Here is a 24119-nt window from a genome sequence, read left to right as displayed (position 1 = left end):
AACGGCACGCAGATATCGTCTTGCCCGAAAATTTCGTTGTTCACTGGCGAGAATAGGAGCTACTCGTGGAGATGGGTGTCAGTTTCAAGTACCGTCAATAATTTTGCCCGTGCTTTGTTCGTTAGCGGAATAAGAAAGATAATAAAGTATAGTTGTGCACAGTAATCATGCATAGCCATCAACGATATACACCGCTACTAGCGCTCTTCACGGATCGCTTTTTCCAGTAGGTGGAGCTTTCTCGTTAATTCAACCGGAGTTTCCGATGGGGAGCGATGAAATTTGATACAGGCTACATCTATGGTTCGTGGTAATGACACTTTCCCGAACTCTACAAACAGAGGGAGACATTTATTTCATTTTAGATACGTTTTCATATGCTAAAGATGTTGATGATCAATTTTCATTTTGAAGAATAGTCATTGATGCCGAACAAAATAATGAAGATCGTTATCGTAACCTTATAACCATCGAGATGCATATATCAATTTTTTTAATGAAACTATGCGGTTTCATCGTTACAGACTAGTAATTATATTGGTTTGCTGCATAAGTTCGTAGTTGGTGCATAACTTCGTAGACTTTTTTCCATAAGTTTAATAAACACAACTTTAATCATCAGTAATATATTCACAGTCAATAAAATTCTTCTGGGTTTGAGACCGCATTGTCATCTGTAAAATTCCGACGTTTCAGCGACTGTTGCAAGGCGCCTTCCTCAGGGTGTATTGCAGAATCGATTAATAAACGTATAGCAACGGGAGTAAATATCAACATGCAAAACAAAAACGCTACAAACATTTGCATTACCCTAACAAAAGAGTTCGGTTCCTGTCAGATAAGTCTTCATTATCGAAAGTTACTCTAGACCAAAAAATAATCTACGAATTAATAACGCTACGAAAAAAATAATATTTTACGTGAAGCATAAATTAAATGAGCTTTGGCCCACAGCTTAATACTCCTGATATGCGTAGATTTTGCTTCTGTTGTACATCATTCAACTTTCCGAAGGGCTAGTACACGATTAATAACGTGTCAGAGCTTGATCATTTCGTGCAACTCAGACGAATAATGTAAATGTGAATAAAAACCTCCACCACCGTTTTTGAGTTCCACTTATTACGCCACAACCGGTTTCGCTCTAAATAAATACATTTAGAAGCAGTTTTCTTCAGAAAATATCGTCTATATTGTTTTCTTTTTGTATTTAGACCTCTTGTTTTTTCGTCCTTCATCGCTGTGATAACCTCCGTGGCCTCATTTTAAATGAGTTTTTCTCTATTTTTCGGTTACAAATGTAATAATATTCTCCGATAAAGCATGACATGTGAAGTACGACACGCAAAGCACATTAGAATGGACAATGTCCTTCAGTCTTTCATCAAATTACCCCATTATCATTTTCAAATTACCCCATCATCAGTTTCCTCGTCGCCTCCCATGATTTCACTCTTGGTGACCGGAGAAAGCGCCTGATCAGAAGCTGCGATTTACTCGATAGTAAACCGACAGGTAGCTATCCCCAGTCGAGCGACTGCCCTCGTTGCTCCCGTCTGGCTACAATTGCTGCTCGGCTCCTACAGTAGTACTGGCTGTAACTGTAGTGATCACACTACTGGGAACTGCGACGTATTCACTGGTTAAACGGTCTCACTGCCCAGATCCAATCGCCACCTCTTCCCGGAACAGCTCCGACAGCAGCGTGCACCATATTCTTCTTCGGTCTGCAGCGAGCAGCGTTATCATCTGAAGTGATAGAAGGGACCACCACTTGCAGAGGCTGACTCCTTTACTTGATGATATAGCTCGTTCATTTTATATTGCATTACGCGGTCTGTTTTCTACATGTTTACCTTTGCCCTACTATGGCCCCATCGCACTGCCGACACGCAGTAGTTTCGGGACTGTTTGGGGTGGAATGGATCTTCTTGGACAGAAGGGACTGTCTCGTAAATTATGTTAGCATAGACCATAACGTAGAATTCGACAACAGGGGATTCCCGAAGAATAAAGGGTGGTTAGAAAGTGTGAAAAACATGTAAGGGTGTTGCAGGGTAGGTTCTGCCGAGAAATAATTGTTAAGAAAAAAATTAGATACGTGGCCCGACTAAATTAGTATCGAAATTAGCCTATAAGGCCGTTGCGCGCACAAACTCAAGCGACCCATCAGGTTCAATTAATTAGTGTCAGTTGTTCTCATAGCGTAGATGACAGCGGAGGACGCTGCTCAGCGTTTGACTCGGTTTCAGTTCTTGCTACCGTCTCATGTCCAGTTTTTGTATCGCTCTCTTGTTCGATTTTAGGAAACCCAACTAAGCACACGTTTGGCGAAACCGTCTCTGGCAGGCCGCCGGATCTTGCTCGTCTGATTGTCTAACTTTAATGCTAATTAACTCAGAAATGGTGCAACGCATCGAATACTTTAACGATTATTTCTCAGCACACACTACCACGAAACACGCTTACAAGCTTTTCAGACTGTCCCCAACCACCTTGTATAACTTCCCTAACTTTGAGGTGTCTTCAGTGGCCAGGATCAGAATCTGCCTATAAGCCATCTGCTGAGATGGTGTTTTTGATTGTTTTTTTCCTTTTTTATTTTCTATCTAACTGCACCAGTTATTTTAAGTGTACGAATTACATCACAGATGAGGAACGAATGTTTAATTATACACGTATACAACTTTCTGCGGCTAATGGAAATACGACGTGCATTAGGTTCTAGGTGTCGGGTATAGATATCGAAAGCAACAACAAATAAATAAATGTCCTTCTGGCCATATTTGTCGTGTTGCTGATGATATTCTTTTGTTTTCTAGCTTCGTTAACTGCTGTTTGTTATTCTCGTATTCGCTGTCATTTCTTCAGTACCATTCTGAACACGACATTGTGTAGACCAAGAATGACTGTTGTCTTGTGGGAGAAAAGTTGAGAAGCAATGGTTAGGCATCATCGCTTAGGGTGTCACCATACGAATGATCTCAGCACTTCAGTGTTCTTTCGTTTGCTGATGAGCGGAAACAGCTGAAGAATTATGATGAACCGCAGGTGCCTGTGCCATTAACAATGATGCCATTTATTGTAATCTAGCGCTATGTGTTACATGTCCCGTATAGCCAGATGCCTGTGACGGGACATCCGACGTCCTCCACAGGTGCATGTTGCACGGTATGCGCCGAGGCCAGCTGCCTGAGGACATTACTGGAAGCTGTCAGCTGAGATAACAGCCGGTTACGTAGCAACCGCGTTCGTAGCTGCGAATCTTCCTTTTGACGAACAAAGCTGGAGGGCGAGTGTAATCTGTGGTTAAGGCGAACGCTTGGCTAGCAGTGTCTGACGGCATCCGCCAGGGATCGTTAGCCGTGTCTGGCTCGACGCCATCTCTGTTGTCAGGCAGATGTGTAGCTCTCCATGCGTACAACTCTTGCTCTCGAAGACGTTTGTTTCAAACTCTGTTCATTCCCGAAACAGTTGCCAGAACGGTTTCTTCGTTAAGCTTGTGCTTTGAATTTAGTGCGTCATAGTCACTGAAAATCATTACTTACGCACATCGGAATAATTCCCCACCCTCACCACGATCGAGATTATTTATCTGATTTCAACAAAATTCAAGGACCTCTCCTAGACGTGGAGAATATTAGTTCCTGATTGATCTTGAGAAAGCATCTTGAATTATCTCCACCGCTGAGCTGCCAATTTTCTTTGGTAATATAACGAATTGTATTTGTGCCTTCCATTATTTATAGCACTATTATGATTCTCCTTATACACACATCAAAAAAAAGTTTGCATCACCTCGGTTCTGAGAGTTCTGGAACCTGTACAGAAAATTCGAATAGAGATCAACATAAACATCATATCCCCCCTTTTTATTGCTCATGAAAACCACACATTGCATGTTGTACCAACATACTGCGAGACCTTCAGAGGTGGTGGTGCAGATTGCTGTACGCAACGGTACCTCTAATACCCAGTAGCACATCCTCTTGATGCATGCCTGTATCCGTCGTGGCATACTATCCACAAGTTCATCAAGGCACTGTTGGTCCATATTGTCTCAATCCTCAACGGTGATTCGGCGTAGACCCCTCAGTGGTTGAAGGGTCACGTCGTCCATAAACAGCCTTTGTCAATCTATCCCAGGAATGTTCGATACGGTTCATGACTAGAGAACAAGCTGGCCACTCTAGTCGTGTGACGTCGTTATCCTGAAGGAAGTCATTCATAAGATGTGCACGTTGGGGGCGCGAATTGTCGTCCATGAAGACGAAATCATCGCCAATATGCTGCCGATATGGTTACACTATCGATCGTTGGATGGCATTCGCGTATCGTTCAGCCGTTAACACGCCTTCCATGACCACCAGCGGCGTGCGTCGGCCCCGCATAATGCCACCCCAAAACATCAGGACGCTGGACAGCGTCTCTAAGGCGTTCAGCCTGACCGGGTTGCCTCCAAACACGTCTTCGACGATTGTCTGTTTGGAGGCATATGCGACACCCATCGGAGAAGAGAAAATGATGCCAATCCTCTGCGGTCCATTCGGCATGTTGTTCTGTACCGCGCTGCACGGTGTCGTGGTTGCAAAGATGGACCTCGCCATGAACGTCGGGAGTGAAGTTGCGCATCATGTAGCCTATTCCGCACAGTTTGAGTCCTGTGGCTCCACGAAAAGCAGTATTCAACATGGTGGCGTTGCTGTCAGAGTTCCTCCCAGCCACAATCAGGTAGCGGGTCATCCACAGCAATAGTAACACTTGGGCGGCCTGAGCGAGGCCTGTCATCGACAGTTCCTGTCTCTCGGTATCTCCTCCATGTCCGAATAACATCGCTTTGGTTAACTCCGAGATGCCTGGATACTTCCCTTGCTGAGAGTTCTTCCTGGCACAAAGTAACAATACGGACGCGATCGAACCGCGGTATTGGCCGTCTAGGCATGATTGAAGTACAGACAACAAATGCCGTGTACCTCCTTCCTAGTGGAATGACTGCAACTGATCGGCTATCGGACCCCATCCGTCTAATAAGCGTTGCTCATGCATGGTTGTTTACATCTTTGGGTGGGTTTAGTGACATCTCTGAACAGTGAAAAGGGACTGTGTCTGTGATACAGTAACCACAGTCAACGTCTATCTTCAGGAGTTCTGGGAACCGGGGTAATGGAAAACTTTTTTTGATCTGTGTAGTACGCGTTTAAGAAGAAATCTTCTCGTAGAAGTTGTCACCGAAGCACGCTAGTACGACAGCGCTAGTATTTTCTTCGCTCGCAAACGCTGACAAACACACTCCGTCTCATCAACAACACTAACGTGCCACTACCCTCTATACAAATTCATCTGTCACAGCCACTAAAACTAAACCGTTGGACTGAAGACACAAGGGGTGAGGTGCGAGATTAGTAAGAGACTCGAGTCCTGTTTGGGAGGATAGCGGCTCAAATCTCCTTTCCCACATCCACATAGTTTTTCCGTGGCTTCCCTAAATCGTTTAAGGAGAACCTGAGGATGCTTCCCTTAAAAAAAAAATAAAAAAGTCTTATTCCCTCCGTCATCCTTCACCAATGCGGACTTGTATTGTGTATGTAATCGGTGACAGGTCGTTAAACCGGAAGCTTCTTTCTGTCTTCTTATAAAGGTACAATGCTCAAAACTCGCACAGGAAAAATGTCTAGTGGATGCATATAAAAACACCTTTTACTGCCAGAACGCCAAGTAGACATTTCAGCCAACAATACCATACTGCATTTATATTTGCATTAAAAATAAAATATTAACATTTACAGCACGCGAATATATTTTAGAGTTAATTTACTAACCATGCTGTTCATAGCACGAAGGAGAATCCTCCCCACCTTTCGTCTTTGCGTCGCTTCGTAACAGGTGCTCAGTTCTGGCGACAGCAAATGTTCAACAATATGCAGTTTTTTTCTTGTCCACTAAAACCGAAACCGTCTAAAGTAGTTGTATGTTCTTTAGAAAATTACGAATCGTCAGCCAGTACAATCACATTTCTTGCAACACTTCAACAAACGATTCTGTAGTTTCCCTTACTTTTAATCCCAGTATACAGATGTGTATTTACTTATTTATTCTCAAGTAGAAAATATTTAAATTTGTAACTGATGTACACAATCATTCCGTTTATATTTTAAAGATGACTCTACATTATAGCGTATCAGGTGAAATTATGCAGCAGCCCGAATTTTCTCTACATTTAAAAATACAGCAAAATGTCCTATTACTACCACCGTCACCACTGCTGCTACTGCTGTTGCTGCTGCTACTACTGCACGTACCTATACCCACATAGGCCGTTGTTACCTATGCCACCACTACTGTCATTTTTAAATCGGAGATTCTTCAGTCACTCAGTGGTACCCCCGTCCGTAAATTCACTGCAGGCTCCATAGGCACTGCAGCAGATGATGTAGATGAATCTGAGATATTCGACCACTTCAGTTTAGGCACCAGTGTCTGTCTGTACACTTACCTCAGCATTCCGTGGTCGCGGCGACAATCCCTTGCGATATTTCACATGTCGACCTGTGTCAGTCTAATAACTTTAGACACACCCAGTAGTTATCACGCATTTACACCATTCTACATATATACGATGGCCAGGAAGAATGGTCAGTTTTCAGGAATATGAGAGGAACGGTCATTTGAAGCCAAAAATGTAGTGAACATGGGTTCTGAAACGCATATCTTACAAGCTGTGAGCACTTCATCTTCGATATTGTGAGAGAAATCTCTTCTATTGCAAGCTCTTTGCTGTCCATATTTTGATAGATGGTAGTATGGATCAAAAAAGAAAAAAAAATGGTCCAGTAAAGTTGCGTAGCCGGCCGCGGTGACCGAGCTGTTCTAGGCGCTTCAGTCCTGAACTGCGCGACTGCTACGGTCGCAGGTTCGAATCCTGCCTCGGGCATGTATGTGTGTGACGTCCTTAGGTTAGTTAGGTTAAAGTAGTTCTAAGTTCTAGGGGACTGATGACTACAGATGTTAAATCCCATAGTGCTCAGAACCATTTTGAAACTTGCATACCTCAAAAGCTATGAGCGCTTGTACACCCTCGCTACTGTGAAACACATTTCTTTTACTGAACAAGCGCTCGTAGCTCTTAAAGCATTTTTGAACGCATGTTTACTAAACTTTTTTGCTTCGAATGGTCTTCCCTGTCATATCCCTGAATACGTATCATTCTTCCTGGGACATTCTGTATAGTAATAGATTTTATCTTTTTTTCTCTCTACGGAGAACACTGAAATTAGGCTCACATAAGTGTGAAATTTTAATCAAAATATCCCACAGGCAAGGAAATACTAGAGTATCTGGTATCGTTCGATCAAGATTTTCGTTGTCTAACACTTTCCCGTTCCCGCAATATATTTAAGACTTGAGCTAAATAGATGATTAATTTATTGCAAGCTCATTAACAGAACTAGAGATGCACTGCCTTGCACCTGATATATCTCCTTCTTCAGAGTGGATACTAAAACACGTGACCGAGCTAGGTGGTGCAGTGGTTAGATACTGGACTCGCTTTCAGGAGGACGACGGTTCAATCCCGCGTCCGGCCATCCTGGTTTAGGTTTTCCGTGATTTCCCTAAATCGCTCCAGGCAAATGCCGGGATGGCTCCTTTCAAAGGGCACGGCCGACTTCCTTCCCCGTCCTTCCCTAATCCGATGAAACCGATGACCTCGGTGTCTGGTCTCCTTCCCCAAACAACCCAACCCAACCCTACAACACGCGATCGCAGTTGTTACCGTCGATTATTAATATCTCTGTATTTCATTACTTTACGGCAGTTCTTATAGTCTTAATTATGGCCACAAGTGCAAGAGAGTGATTTAAAAACAGTCTTGGCAGCTAGGCTGATTACGGCGCTGTATGTAGACCGCATTGTGTGGACGCGCGCGTGGGAGAGAGCAGGCGGCCGCTGTCCCTGGCGACTATCCTTAATAATTCGTGTCACGTGTGCTGCCAGAGTCGGGAAGGTCGGGCGGAAAGGCGCTCATTGTACCTGGCGATCGCTCCGAATGGGGCTTCCGGTAGCCATTGTTAGCAAAAGGTGCCAACTGCCGGCAGCTAATGTTCGTCGGAGCGTCAGCTACAAAGGGAACCATGGGGCCGCTCTCGAGTCTGTAAATATGTAATATCAGTTATAAATACGTTTTTCATAACATTGCAGTTATCGGTTTCCATAGGTTCAAATGGTTCAAGTGGCTCTAATCACTACGGGACTTAACATCTGAGGTCATCAGTCCTCTAGCTTTAGAACTACTTAAACCTAACTAACCTAAGGACATCACACACATCCCCTCCCGAGGCAGGATTCGAAGATGCGACAGTAGCAGCCGCGTGGTTCCGGACTGAAGCGCCTAGAACCGCTCGGCCACAGTGGCCGGCTTTCCATAGGTACTGTCATCATCTGATGGCTTGTAGTTGTATTAAAAATATAAACGTCACTTAGCAAGCATGAAAAAAAAAGAAAAAGCTTCAAGTTCACTAGTAATATCTCACGCAGACAACACCAAGTAGCCAAAAATCTTCAAATCTTGGACTATTACGTGAGGAAAAGTCACCTTTTGCATAGTTTTGCCCCGCACGTGTCAGCAGCGTTTGTGCGCGTCGCATCTGACCAAAATTCAGTGCACGTGTCCACACTTCGCCTTTATGACGGCTTGAACTCGGCTGAGTATACTTTCAGTGATGTATCTGCATGTCCGTGGGGGAACAGCAGTCCATTCTTCTTCAAGAGCCGAAAACAGAGAAGTTAGTATGTTGGACGCTGGAGTCCGGAGCAGACTCTGCGTTCTTACTCAGAACTGTTCCTCTACTGTTCGCAGTACACAATGCTGTAAAATATCCTCCCGCATTTAACATTTTCTTAAACGCAATAAGGGAACCACGCCCTATGAAAAACACTCTTATCGTAACGCCACATCCTCCATACTTCACCGTTGGCACTGCACATGATGGCCGGTAACGTTCTCGAGCCATTCGCCAAACACATCTTACCCTTCCACCGCTTTGCCCTAGAGTATCGCGTGATTCACACTTCCCTCTCCAGTGGTCTTGCTCCTTACACCACCTCAACCGTCGCTTACCATGGACTGCAGAAATGTGTCGCTTATGAGGAGCTGCTCGACCACTATTTCCCATTCATTTTAACTCCTCACGCATTGTTATTGTGTTAGCTAGACTTCCCGCAGCACTTTGGAACTCACAAATAGTGCCTACTGCTGACTGCATGCGATTTTTTGAACCAGTGTCCGCCATGTTGCGCGGTTCCTATCCGTCAGTAGGCGTACGTCCGCCCGAACAGGCCATGAAGGCCTAACGGTACCGACCGGCCGCCTTGTCATCCCTAGCCCACAGGCGTCACTGGATGAGGATAAGGTGGGGCATGTGGTCAGCACACCGCTCTCCCGGTCATATGTCAGTTTACGAGACCGGAGTCGTTACTTCTCAGTCAAGTAGCTCCTCAGTTTGCCTCACAAGGGCTGAGTGAACCCCGCTTGCCAACAGCGCTCGGCAGACCGCATGGTCACCCATCCAAGTGCCAGTCCAGTCCGATAGCGCTTAATTTTGGTGATCTGGCGGGAACCGGTGTTACCACTGCGGTAAGGCCGTTGGTTGGTATTGGTTTAGCTGTGTTTATTTCTTCGCGTTTCCACTTCATACAACGCCAACAGTCGTTCTGGGTAGCTCTAGACGGACTGATGGATTTGTTACGCAGGTGGTCCGATGACCAGTGCAATGAGTTCGCTGATTGACTCATTCTGCTGTTACTGCTTCTCTGCTGACGATGATTATGTTTGGTTTGTGGGACGCTCAACTGCGCGGTTATCAGCGCCCGTACAAAGTCCCAGTTTTTCCACAGTCCAATTTTTTTTACAGGCCACTCTAGCCACTGTCACGAATGATGAGGATGATGGTGAAATGATGAGGATAACAAAAACACTCAGTCCCCGGGCAGAGAAAATCCCCAATCTGGACGTCAATCGAACCTGGCACCCTGTGCTCCAGAGGTAGCCAGTAGACCACGAGCTGCGGACTGCTGCTCCGCTGACATCACAATAGACCCCGCCTCATTTTATACTGCCGGGACCGCCGCTACTCATATCTGCATATCAATTAAGCATCACATCCGAATGCCTCAGATCAGATAATGTATTGCGGGTATAACGCATTAAGTCACACATTACAATTACAGTTTCCTGAAGCTGAATCGCCTGACGACAACTTTATAAATCGAAATCGGCCTTGATATTATCTGTGTGCCCGGCAACTGGTAAGACTCAATAAAAGTATTTTATTTAAATCTAGATATATTATTATTGAACAGTGACGGTTAACACTTTGCAGTAGCAAGACTGACGGTCTTATAATTGTGAATCATCTGATTATAACAGTAATTGTCGAACCTTGTTGTAGCAGTATTAATAAAAGATGTGACTGTAGTTGACAATTAAAAGTGAATACATTCAGCTGTCTCTGAAGCTCTGGCGGTTCGATAGCTAATGTAAATCTCAAGCCATATCAAGAGCCAGGAAAAAAGGAAGCAGCGTTTTGTCTGCAGAAGAGGAAAACAGTAGTATAATTAATTAAGAGGTGCCATTTCGTATTTTGTGCACACCCGGTTTCTAGTCTTCACCTTGGTGCATTTGTAAAGACTTCGGGCCGCTATTGTTTTATTTTCTGTGACTGCTGACTTTAGTAGTCAATCAATACTGTCCCCGGCAGTACCGTAGTATTTATTGGCGAATGCTATATTTCTTTTGACTGTGCTGTGTTGCATTTAAATTTCTTCGTTGTAAAATTACAGGGGGAACAGCTATCGATCCTTCGCAGGTCTTACCTCCTTGCATCACTGTACGAGGTGAAAAGTACAGGTTTAGTGGCAGGATCAGTGGCGGCAACACTGCATGGGGAGGTGTGGCGGTGAGATGGGAAGACGAGGCGTGCTGTACGGTATCCTCGGAGAATTACTGTAGCGGCAAATAGTTGGCGTAGCTCATGAGCAGCGTCGAGAAAGCGCTTCGTCCATGTGTGGGTATTTGTCAGTGTCGTAACCAGGAGATACGAACGTACGAGCTCTGGGACTGCCTGTCGTGAACTGAGTGGCTTTCGTCGTAAAACTGAAACCTTCTTCAAAAGAGGATTTCGCGATTTCCAAATTATTTACGTTATTAATAATGACTACTTACCTCTATCCTTTCCTTTTCGTCTCTTTCTGAGCTTAAATAAAAGTGGCACTACTCAAATTAAGTAATTCTAATTGTGTGCATTGTCCATATACAAGGGGATGGATCTGTCAAAAGAATGGGCGTGATTCACAGCTTCAAAAACTGCTTACAGAAATGCAGCCGGATGACGCCTTAGAAACCGCCGATATTCTGACAGATGAAAACTGTCGTCATTTTCAAGGCACAAGAGCAACGATACAGCACTGTGCAAAGAAATTTAAATCCGCAGCGGTTGGAACTACGCCGCCCAATATCCATAATACGGCGTATGCAGAAAGACTAAACACACACACACACACACACACACACACACACACACACACACACACACACACACACACACCATAGACAACTAATGACACCACACAACCAAGCTAACCAACGTCAGAAGTTGCTGGTAGAGAATGTTAATTAATGTTAATTATCAACGGTTGAGTAAATGGCATTAACTGGATGCCCCTGTCGTTCGAACAGGGAGAGAGCATAATACAAGCATAATTTAAGCAAAAATCTCCGTCTTTATTTGTGAGGTCACTTGCTAATTTAGTCTCGACTGGTTCTTTAATAACAAAAGCCCAATAGCAGGAAGTACACACGAGTACCTCAGTGTTGTTATATTCCATTGGATGGCCGACCCGAAGACAATGTTCTGCAACTGAAGATTTGCTCGGCTGTTATAAGCGTTTGTGATGCTTACGCTCAGTACATCGGTTCTCCACAGTCCTGATAGCCTCATCAATGTATGACGCGCTACAGTTCCAAGGGATACGGTAGACATCCTGCCGTAGATCATCCCTTACAGGACTCTAATCTTACACGGTAATGGATAAACACGTTTCACACAGTGTTTCCACAGAATACGACCACCCCCTCCTTTTGAAATTCTACCTGCACAAGGCAAAAAGGTTGCAGGGTCGGGTGCCACATCGTTATTTTCATCACTCACCCGACTCATGGCTGGTCGGTAGCTCATCTGATGTTTCACGGTGACCTTTCTGGCGAATTTGGCTTCGTAATGAGCTAACGCAGTTGACGAACTTTCAACGCCTGAGATGACGCGGTTCCTATGAACAAAGGTACGAAGTACTCCTTCATAGCGAGCCAGATGGTGACAACTATCAGCCTGAAGGTTCATCTTTGGTTGTTGCCATATGCTCACCTACTGAGCGTTTAAGTTTCCCTTCACAATGCTATCTCGTTGAATTTGTGAATTGGAAATGACATTGGGTGGACCTGTCGAAACATCCGCGGTCGACGAAGATGTTCTCCAGCTGAATTCCGTAGGATGTTTGAACATTTTATACGCCGGGTGAGCCGTGGTGGGCTTGCGTTGACGCCGTTTTTCCTTTTGGGCATTTTCTCACCATTGAGTGGCGTTTTATTCCTCCCTCATTTACTATCTGAACAAGTTCCTCACTTGCCTCCGTCAGTGGCAGCGGCAGCGTTTATCGATACTGGTACTGCTGTAACTTCTTTGGTGTGGCAGTTATATTTCCGTGTCATGGTGTGTGTGGCAGTTGGCGGATCAGCGAGGAAGTCTCTGCGGCGTGTGATCAGGCCGGGGCCGCTGGCGGCGTGCACGCGCGGTCGCAGTTGTGTGGCACTAGCTGTGAGGAATGCTAAGTTCGTCGGCTACCGCACCTGTAAACTGGAGTTGAGTAATAAGTGAACCTGTCATGAAAGCTCAACCGCTGTGAAGTCTCTTCGTTGATTGCTGGTTGTTACATCCTGGGCTGTCCCCGCAAGCAGCAACGTGATGGTGCGTTGGAGTCGGCAAAATTTTGCAGCCGTTTCCCTGTGTGGTGTTTAACCTTTGAAGTGATTATAATTTATTAGTGAAGTGCACCAGCGGTGTCTCCTGCCTTGTGGCTGTTAACCTTCCGGTTACCTGCCCTGGTCGCTAGCGTAGTTTTGTGACAGTGGATTTTCCTCGCTGTGTTGATGCTGTCCGGCATGGCAGGTAGTTCGACAGCTTGGCGTTGTTCTCCTTTTCTCTTCGAGTGTTTATTGTGCCTTGACTCTGTTTATACGTCAATTATTAAGACATAATCCTGCTGCGATCCTCGTCTTCGCTGGTACTTCTGGTTGTCATGCTGTTGGTCAGGTGGAAGGGAATTGATTAAGCGGTTGGTTGGTTCGTCAGCTGTCTGTAGGTCGTGGTGCAAGCCGATTTTTTAGTGTTACGCTGAGCTGTCTGTCTCACCTGAACTGTGGTTAGAGTTTTCTCCCCAGGCCGACCCTTGGAACATTTCTGAGCACCACTGTTGTTGTTTGTGATTGTCATTTTATTTGGTCGCAGGTACTGTGCCAGGCCTTCAGCCGTGTATTAATATTGTCTGTTTTATGTTTAGTGTATGGCCTTCAGCCGAACTTCATAACAACTTTAAGATTATGTTCAAATGTGTGTGAAATCTTATGGGACTTAACTGCTAAGGTCATCAGTCCCTAAGCTTACACACTACTTAACCTAAATTATCCTAAGGACAAACACACACACCCATGCCCGAGGGAGGACTCGAACCTCCGTCGGGACCAGCCGCACAGTCCGTGATTGCAGCGCCCTAGACTGCTCGGCTAATCCCGCGCGGCGCTTTAAGATTAGGCCTCCAGCCGTGTTTCATTTAAAATTCTTGTTGCTCTGCATTTAGGCCTTCAGCCGCGTTTGTTTCAAAATCTGTGGCTTTAATATGTATATCCTTGTCTGTAAGGTTTCTCTTTAATTATCTTGAATTCTTAAAACGGCCTTCAGCCGTGTTCTGTAAATGTTTATCTTAAGGTTGTCTTTAATTATTCTTGAGTAATTGCTTGGGCCTTCAGCCGAGAGGATACTTCAAGTTTTCTTAATATGTTTTTCTGTTGTACTGTGTAATGGCTTATGTTTAAAGTCTGTCTTCTGTTATGTAAAAAAAAAAAATTAATTGGTATTTCAGCCGAAGAATTAACTTGAATTTTCCTTAATATGGCCTTTAGCCGAAATTTGTGAATGCTTGGCTTTTAAAGAATTTCCTTAGTTGATCTGAAATATTATTTCGCCCTTTAGCCAAGAAGATGATATAATTTTCTTAAGTCAGGCCTTCAGACGTTACTCTAAATCCTGGTGTTTTAAAAACAATCATTTAAACTTATTCTGGAGAAGTTACTTGTGCCCTCAGTCGTGAATTGATCTTTGTTGGTTTAAAGAGAAAACTGTGCATTGGTTTGAGGAATAAAGTTGTGTGTGTTCTTGTATAACTAACCTTGGACCCTTTCCACAACCTGATCCGCTCTGTCCTGCGAAACCAGATTTCACCTGGATAGACTCAAGTTTCACAATGTATTGTGTAATGACATACTGATCAATAGTTACGGGTTCAAGATCATCTAACGATATAACTCTGGCTAGCTATCTGAGTAACTTATATTCACTATTACATCCAGATGAGCATTTGTAAAACAAACCATTTCTTTTGAATAATATCTTTTGACAAGAATTTTGATTGGAAATTTATGTTTCCATAGAAGAAAGCAAACGGCAGCACGATTGGATGCAGTTCTAGTGTCATTGTTTATGCTCTTAGATGAACTGTCACTCATCATTCGAAAATTCAGTAGCTCCGGATGTTGTATGCGCCGGATAGATGCTCCTAAAATAAATGATTTTGGATCGATATTACGAAAGGGCAGAAGCGGTCACACGTTCCCAGATGTAGGTTGCCTATCTAATGGCTTCCATGGTAGGAAAAACTTGATTTTCAGTATTTTATATAACTACTGCCTGAATTTAAAAATTTCTAATACTGTCATAGCAGGGATAGTGGTTATCGCTGAAACAACCGGCTTCGGTCATATCATTTTTTTCCCTCTATGCCAGCTTAATCTGAATGTTAAAACTGCTCAAAATAAGCCGTTTCTGAAATAACCGATTTGCGGTTTTTTTATTTCTATTATTTTCTGTAATAAACGTAGAAATCGACCAAAGATTTAAAAATTTTTTACTCTCTCAGCTTCAAGAATCATAGAATCAAAATCTTAAATTAAACAGACAAATAAAAGAAAACTTAGTCCTTCCACCGCTCACTTTTTTTTTTTTTTTTTTTTTTTTTTGTGGATAATGGATAAGTGCTGGAATAGCACAGAAGATCACTAGTATTCTACTACTGATTCTAATTTTTTGAAACTCTGCTCCAAAATCATGTAATCGGGATAATATCACCTTTTGGGAATTACGAATAGTCAGTGTTAAAGGGTCAAAACTGATGAGAAACTTTTGTTTTTCGTGTTAATTTGCCCGTTTTCAAGGGCTACAAGCAGATAAAGGCCTATTATACAGACACACACAGCAGCTAGCTACTTTCTCTTTTTATTGTATACTGTGAACGAGTTGTTGTTATTACTGTTACCATAATTTCCTTGCTCTTTTATTATTTCATAGAAATGGCAGACAAACCTTCAATCTTTTTAAGCAAATGAAGCATTGTAGCCTACTTCGTTGCTACGTCATTTCGTAAAAGTATTTCCAGACTAGGGGTGGGACCATTCTGCAATACACCTAACGCCATAGGAAGACAGTGAGAAACTGCCGTATAGACCAACTCCACATGACATATACAAACGTACCGTCTAATAAGCAACGCCACGTGCTGAAAGCTACATTATTGTTTCAACAAAGTTGTGCCAATTCTTATGCTATGTGCTTGTTACTCGTTTCTGTCGGCATTGTTATTACTATCCACTCATCACTTTTCCCACTTTCTGTAATAACGCAATGTTTCACAGCAAGGCAAATTTTACAAATAAAAATTACTTTTTTTAAAAAAAGTTTTATTTAAACGAAAAATTTTAGCACTGCTGCTATGGTTAATTGATATTTCGGTTTTTTATTCGATTATTAGTTAAAAATGGAAACACCTGCTATAACGGAGACCAAACAAATATCGAAAAACACCGGTTATTCAGAACTAAATTACCGGTATCGGTTTTTAATCGGTCGGTTTTTCCCATCCCTCTGTCATAGTATCCAGAAGTATAGTCTCACGTTAAAGGATTAACACAATAAGTCAAATGTTGCTGTTGGAATCTGTGTATATATCTTGAAGAAGAGTAACTGCCGGCCGCGGTGGTCTAGCGGTTCTAGGCGCTCAGTCCGTAACCGAGGGACTGCTACGGTCGCAGGTTCGAATCCTGCCTCGGGCATGAATGTGTGTGACGTCCTTAGGTTAGTTAGGTTTAAGTAGTTCTAAGTTCTAGGGGACTGATGACCATAGATGTTAAGTCCCACAGTGCTCAGAGCCATTTGAAGAGTAACTCACGGCGCACGAATTACCCATACTATATTAATGCATCATTTGAGAAAGAGAGAATTGAGCAACTGCTAATAAAATGATTACCCTAGCTGCAAACAGCCGTTGATATACTTCATTGGGGACATGTTGAAAATGTGTGTCCCGACCGGGAATCGAACCCGGGATCTCCTGCTTACATGGCAGACGCTCTATCCATCTAAGCCACCGAGGGCACACAGGATAGTGTGCCTGCAGGGACTTACCCTTGCAGGCTCCCCGTGAGACCCACATTCCCAACATGTCCACACCACTACATTCATAGTGCGCCTAATAGACGTTTGCCCATCATAAACACACGCTGTGCCCGAACTCGTACGGGACTTGGTAGATTAATCTGCAGCGAGTAATGAGTATGATGGGCAAACATATACACTCCTGGAAATGGAAAAAAGAACACATTGACACCGGTGTGTCAGACCCACCATACTTGCTCCGGACACTGCGAGAGGGCTGTACAAGCAATGATCACACGCACGGCACAGCGGACACACCAGGAACCGCGGTGTTGGCCGTCGAATGGCGCTAGCTGCGCAGCATTTGTGCACCGCTGCCGTCAGTGTCAGCCAGTTTGCCGTGGCATACGGAGCTCCATCGCAGTCTTTAACACTGGTAGCATGCCGCGACAGCGTGGACGTGAACCGTATGTGCAGTTGACGGACTTTGAGCGAGGGCGTATAGTGGGCATGCGGGAGGCCGGGTGGACGTACCGCCGAATTGCTCAACACGTGGGGCGCGAGGTCTCCACAGTACATCGATGTTGTCGCCAGTGGTCGGCGGAAGGTGCACGTGCCCTTCGACCTGGGACCGGACCGCAGCGACGCACGGATGCACGCCAAGACCGTAGGATCCTACGCAGTGCCGTAGGGGACCGCACCGCCACTTCCCAGCAAATTAGGGACACTGTTGCTCCTGGGGTATCGGCGAGGACCATTCGCAACCGTCTCCATGAAGCTGGGCTACGGTCCCGCACACCGTTAGGCCGTCTTCCGTTCACGCCCCAACATCGTGCAGCTCGCCTCCAGTGGTGTCGCGACAGGCGTGAATGGAGGGACGAATGGAGACGTGTCGTCTTCAGCGATGAGAGTCGCTTCTGCCTTGGTGCCAATGATGGTCGTATGCGTGTTTGGCGCCGTGCAGGTGAGCGTCACAATCAGGACTGCATACGACCGAGGCACACAGGGCCAACACCCGGCATCATGGTATGGGGAGCGATCTCCTACACTAGCCGTACACCACTGGTGATCGTCGAGGGGACACTGAATAGTGCACGGTACATCCAAACCGTCATCGAACCCATCGTTCTACCATTCCTAGACCGGCAAGGGAACTTGCTGTTCCAACAGGACAATGCACGTCCGCATGTATCCCGTGCCACCCAACGTGCTCTAGAAGGTGTAAGTCAACTACCCTGGCCAGCAAGATCTCCGGATCTGTCCCCCATTGAGCATGTTTGGGACTGGATGAAGCGTCGTCTCACGCGGTCTGCACGTCCGGCACGAACGCTGGTCCAACTGAGGCGCCAGGTGGAAATGGCATGGCAAGCCGTTCCACAGGACTACATCCAGCATCTCTACGATCGTCTCCATGGGAGAATAGCAACCTGCATTGCTGCGAAAGGTGGATATACACTGTACTAGTGCCGACATTGTGCATGCTCTGTTGCCTGTGTCTATGTGCCTGTGGTTCTGTCAGTGTGATCATGTGATGTATCTGACCCCAGGAATGTGTCAATAAAGTTTCACCTTCCTGGGACAATGAATTCACGGTGTTCTTATTTCAATTTCCAGGAGTGTATTAGGCGCACTATGAATGTAGTGGTGTGGAAATGTTGGGAATGTGGGTCTCACGGGGAGCGTGCAAGGGATAAGTCCCTGCAGGCGCACTATGTGCCCTCGGTGGCTCAGATGGATAGAGCGTCTGCCATGTAAGCAGGAGATCCCGGATTCGAGTCCCGGTCGGGACACACATTTTCGACAAGTCCCCAATGAAGTATATCAACCCATGTTCGCAGTTAGGGTGTCCATTTAATTATCATTTCATTCTAGCAAAGCTGCATGGTCATCAACGGTAACTGTTCTTTCGGGAACAGATACTACCGTCATATATACTGCTAATAAACCTTTTTGAAACTTTTTCTTCCTAATCCCTTTCCCCCTCCCCCCCTCCCATACACACACACACACACACACACACACACACACACACACAATCAAAATGATAAACGTTCATCGCCTGCTACATTTTCGGAGTTCGTACAATACAATGTTTTCATCGGACAGACTTTTACGTTTATTACTCCTTTACAGACAGTATCCACATACACTGATTAGCCAGAACCTTATGACCACCTCCTTAATAGCTTGTCTGTCCTTCTTTGGAATGAATTAGATCACTGATTCTGCGCATCAGGTACTTGACAATTAGTTGGTAGGTTTGTGGAGGTATGTGGTATTAGATATGTCATGTGATTCGTGTAAATAACGGGCCGCTGAACTGCGTAGCCGGCTGGTGTGGACGAACGGTTCTAGGCGCTTCAGTCTGTAGCCGCGCGACCGCTACGGTCGCAGGTTCGAGACCGAGCGAGGTGGCGCAGTGGTTAGACACTGGACTCGCATTCGGGAGGACGACGGTTCAATCCCGCGTCCGGCCATCCTGATTTAGGTTTTCCGTGATTTCCCTAAAATCGCTCCAGGCAAATGCCGGGATGGTTCCTTTCAAAGGGCACGGCCGACTTCCTTCCCCGTCCTTCCCTAATCCTTCCCCAAACCAACCAACCAACCAACCAGGTTCGAGTCCTGCATCGGGCGTGGATGTGTGTGATCTCCTTAGATTAGTTAGGTTTAAGTAGTTCTAAGTTCTAGGGGACTGATGACCTCAGATGTTAAGTCCCGTAGTGCTCAGAGCCATGTGAACCATTTGATCTGCGTACGCGTTGATGGCGCCAGATAGCGGCCGAGATGGGTTCCATAGGATTTTACATCAGGCGAATGTGGTCGCCGAAACATCAACGTGAGTTCACTATAATGCTCCTCAAACCACTACTGCACGGTTCTGGCTCCAGGACATGGGCAGTTATCCTGCTGAAAGATGACATCGCAGTCGGGGAAGACATCGAGCATGAAGGGATGCAGGTGGTTCGCAGTAGTCAGGGTGTCTTAGATTGCTACCACATGTTCCATGCAAGCGCCGGAGAACGTCTCCCTACCTTAATACTGGTCCCATCAGACTGCTTCCGTAACGCGCTGCACGTTTCGAGCCGCCGTTCACCTCGATGACGGCGTTTGTGGAGACGGCCATCGACCAAGCGTAGCAAAAATGTGATTCACCCGAAGAGACAACACGTTTCCATTGGTCGAATCCTGATGGTTCCACGCCCACATTGATAATGTCGTTGGATCGACATGTGAACACGTAGGTGTGGTCTGTTGCGGTGCTCCATGTTCAACAATGTACGATGACTGGTGTGCTCTGAAACACTTGTACGTGGACCGGCGTTGTGCTCTTTGGACAGAGATGCCACAGATCACCACCTATCCTATTTTACAGAACAGACACGCCTCCGAAACCCACGTTCTATGATGAGTCGTGGATGTCCAGCCATTTAGCACCTAGTGGTAGTTTCACTGTCCTACCTGTTTTCGTTGACGCTCACGGTAGTAGCACGTGAGCATTCGACAGCTTCCCCGTTTTCGAGATACTCTTTCACAGGGTCTGCGTAATAGTAATCTGCCCTTTGTCAACGTCGCTTATCTGAATGGATTTCCTTATTTTCAGCCCATATCTTCGCTAGAGTGATCCCACTTCCATGTTTGCTCCGCTTAAATACTTAAATTACCGCGTCACGTGACCGCAACGCCATCAGGAGGCATCCAACATCGTGGTGGGCAGTGGTCACCATGTTTTGGCTCGTCAGTGTATACCACTAAATGTACCTGCAAAATTATGTCATTATACAACACATAGTTCAAGGGATATGTTTTAAAAAGCATTGAGATTCGTGAAAACTATGCACCATTTGCCAGAAAGGTCATACATGAACATATAAAGTGTTATCAGTTTTTTTGTTTTCCAGTTTTGATTTTATCTTCTTAGCTGCCTGTGGGTGAATAATCCGAAACTAATAAAACCAGCATTATTATGGTTTGCGTCAGTTTTATTTGCTCAACGTCAAATGCTTAACAATTGAAGTCATGTGTAACGTAATCAAGCGTTGAGCTATTTTATACTTGGGAATTCGGTTTTTTAAGGAAGATAGAAGCCGACCTCGGGGAAGATCAGTTTGGATTCCGTAGAGATGTTGGAACACGTGAGGCAATACTGACCCTACGACTTATCTTAGAAGAAAGATTAAGGAAAGGCAAACCTACGTTTCTAGCATTTGTAGACTTAGAAAAAGCTTTTGACAATGTTGATTGGAATACTCTCTTTCAAATTCTGAAGATGGCAGGGGTAAAATACAGGGAGCGAAAGGCTATTTACAATTCGTACAGAAACCAGATGGCAGTTAGAAGAGTCGGGGGGCATGAAAGGGAAGCAGTGGTTGGGAAGGGAGTGAGACAGGGTTGTAGCCTATGCCCGATGTTATTCAATCTGTATATTGAGCAAGCAATAAAAGAAACAAAAGAAAAGTTCGGAGTAGGTATTAAAATCCATGGAGAAGAAATAAAAACTTTGAGGTTCGCCGATGACGTTGTAATTCTGTCAGAGACAGCAAAGGACTTGGAAGAGCAGCTGAATGGAATGGACAGTGTCTTGAAAGGACGGTATAAGATGAACATCAACAAAAGCAAAACGAGGATAATGGAATGTAGTCGAATTAAGTCAGGTGATGCTGAGGGAATTAGATTAGGAAATGAGAGACTTAAAGTAGTAAAGGAGTTTTGCTATTTGGGGAGCAAAATAACTGATGATGGTCGAAGTAGAGAGGATATAAAATGTAGACTGGCAATGGAAAGGAAAGCGTTTCTGAAGAAGAAAAATTTGTTAACATCGAGTATATATTTAAATGTCAGGAAGTCGTTTCTGAAAGTATTTGTATGGAGTGTAGCCATGTATGGAGGTGAAACATGGACGATAAATAGTTTAGACAAGAAGAGAATAGAAGCTTTCGAAATGTGGTGCTACAGAAGAATGCTGAAGATTAGATGGGTAGATCACATAACTAATGAGGAGGTGTTGAATAGGATTGGGGAGAAGAGGAGCTTGTGGCACAACTTGACTAGAAGAAGGGATCGGTTGGTAGGACATGTTCTGAGACATCGAGGGATCACCAATTTAGTATTGGAGGGCAGCGTGGAGGGTAAAAATCGTAGAGGGAGACCAAGAGATGAATACACTAAGCAGATTCAGAAGGATGTAGGTTTCAGTAGGTACTAGGAGATGAAGAAGCTTGCACAGGATAGAGTGGCATGGAGAGCTGCATCAAACCAGTCTCAGGACTGAAGACCACAACAACAACAACAGCAACAAGGAATCGGCGGGGAAGGAAAGAAGGAAGAAAGGAAGAGGAGGAGGGGGTTTACTAGTAATGAATTAATGTCGAAAATAAGGTTCTGTTTTTCGTTAAATCACGACTTGGGACATTCAAAGACGGACCTCTTGCTCACTTCGATGCAAATATACGGCGCGACCTGGACGCTACTAACTCAAATCGATTGACTGGTAGAAAGTGACTTGTTCCATAGCTACCTTGGCCACCAAATATTACTTTTGTCGGCTACCGTCTTTGGGGTACAAGAGAGACTGTGATGTACCCCACTCAGTTATTCAGAATATGACCTTATCGCACGTATCCACACTACTACTAAAACACTGAGCACACAACCAAACTTAGTTTACGTCGTAATGAATCTTTCATTCTGCATCGGTTGGCTGGGTGGTTTGTTGAGGTTGAAGGGACCAGACCACAAAGGCCATCGGTCCCTTTTCTGCATCGGACTGTGCTAATTCGAAACTTCCTGCCAGGTTAAAACTGTATGCCCGACCGCGACTTGAAGCCGAAACCTTGCCTTTCGCGGGCTATGTTCTTACCGACTTATTTTTCATCTCATTTTGTTTGTTACAATTGTTCGGGGCAGACTTCCTAAGACACCCGTTCAAGTTCATCGTTAATCCATTCACTCAGTTTTCTTTTTATTACAGAAGGCAGGTAACCCTCTGACCGAACACGCTGAGCTATCGTGCCGGCGACCGACTGAGCTAGCTGACATGGCTCACACAGCCTTACTTCCGCCAGTACCTCTCTCCTGACTTTCAAAGCGAAAGCCCATTGCACGTGAAAAGCAAGGTTGGGAGTTAAGTGTCATGGTCCGGCACACCGCTTTAACGAGCCGCGACTTTTCACTCTGCGACCATTTTTGAAGGTAAAAATTGGACACCTTTTAACATTCTTGCTGGGTTCCGTAACGATGTGTGGAATGCACACCCACGATCACATCCGTATCCTTCTCATATGGGTCGGTTCACAGCGCACAGTGAGGGAATTTTCAGACGTTCGTTCCCGCTCGAAAAATGGCTCGTTTACCTTGTCGGTGTGTGTATAATATTTTTTAAATTATTTTTTCCCTCTACACCGTGGTAACGTTCCGCTGGTTCAGTGCACTCTGCTTTGCATGTCACTAAGCGCCTAAAGAAATAGTACTTTCTACGGTCAATACACTTTGTAATATCTTAAAGGGAATAACTAGAGATTAGTTTCGTTGCGAGCCAACTTTCTCCGTAATCCGACGAATAAGACATTGACTCTACCTTACAATACTTCTCTCTGAAAATATGTGTACATAACTGAATGTGCTTTTAATTCAGAAATCAAATAACTCATCAGATAGCATCACAGATATATGACAAGCAGAAGTTCCCTTAACAGTATTTAATATTCCAATATTTCACTCACTACACCGAAATATCTCACTTCAGATGTAAAAGTAATTGCTCAATAAAGTATTTAACAATATTTTTGTACTCACGGGATTTAATTATATCTCCTACTGGGATTATCTTCTTTTGATATATTCCGGTAAATAGATTTGTGACAGGCAAATTAATTTTATATTTGCCACATTCCTTAAGAATTATTGTATACCGTTAGTCAGCACTACACCCAACAGTTACGACTTGACTGGCAGCATCAAAGATATCACCGTATCTAGTAGAGTAAAGTTTACATCCTTTGATATAGTTAACCTCTACACCAGTACATCCATAACAGAAACACTCGATATCATCAAAGATATCTTGTTGCAAGACAAAACGTTAAGCACTGTAGAAATCTACGAACTACTGGATCAGCTTGCTCATAATCACTGTTCCTTTAGCAACAAAATCTATACGCAGAAAGATGATCTGGCAATGGGAAATAGCTTAATTGGCCTGCTAGCCGACCTCTATATTAATGATCTGAAAGCAAAATTTTTTTTAAAGCAAACAATTGAAAATGACAGGACCATTTATTATAAACGTTATGTTGACGACACCTTGAAACTATAAATGGGACAACCAGTGAAATAGTGTAAGTAGGCTGTTTAGGTTTTTTTATTGGTAAC

General features: G+C 44.5%; 1 protein-coding gene and 1 non-coding gene across 5 annotated transcripts in view; one reads left to right on the top strand and one right to left on the bottom strand.

The window, feature by feature from the left end:
- LOC124785083 (diacylglycerol lipase-beta-like) overlaps nucleotides 1-24119 on the top strand; it is an 853236-nt gene that overhangs the window by 552666 nt on the left and 276451 nt on the right. The window lies entirely within an intron of this gene.
- Trnat-ugu lies at nucleotides 16677-16751 on the bottom strand. The gene has a single exon. It is a non-coding gene; the product is annotated as a tRNA-Thr (tRNA).

Source organism: Schistocerca piceifrons, chromosome 1 (assembly GCF_021461385.2).
Source record: "Schistocerca piceifrons isolate TAMUIC-IGC-003096 chromosome 1, iqSchPice1.1, whole genome shotgun sequence".
Classification (NCBI taxonomy): domain Eukaryota; kingdom Metazoa; phylum Arthropoda; class Insecta; order Orthoptera; family Acrididae; genus Schistocerca; species Schistocerca piceifrons.
Note: the sequence above shows the minus strand (reverse complement) of the source record. Positions and strands in the feature narration are given on the sequence as shown.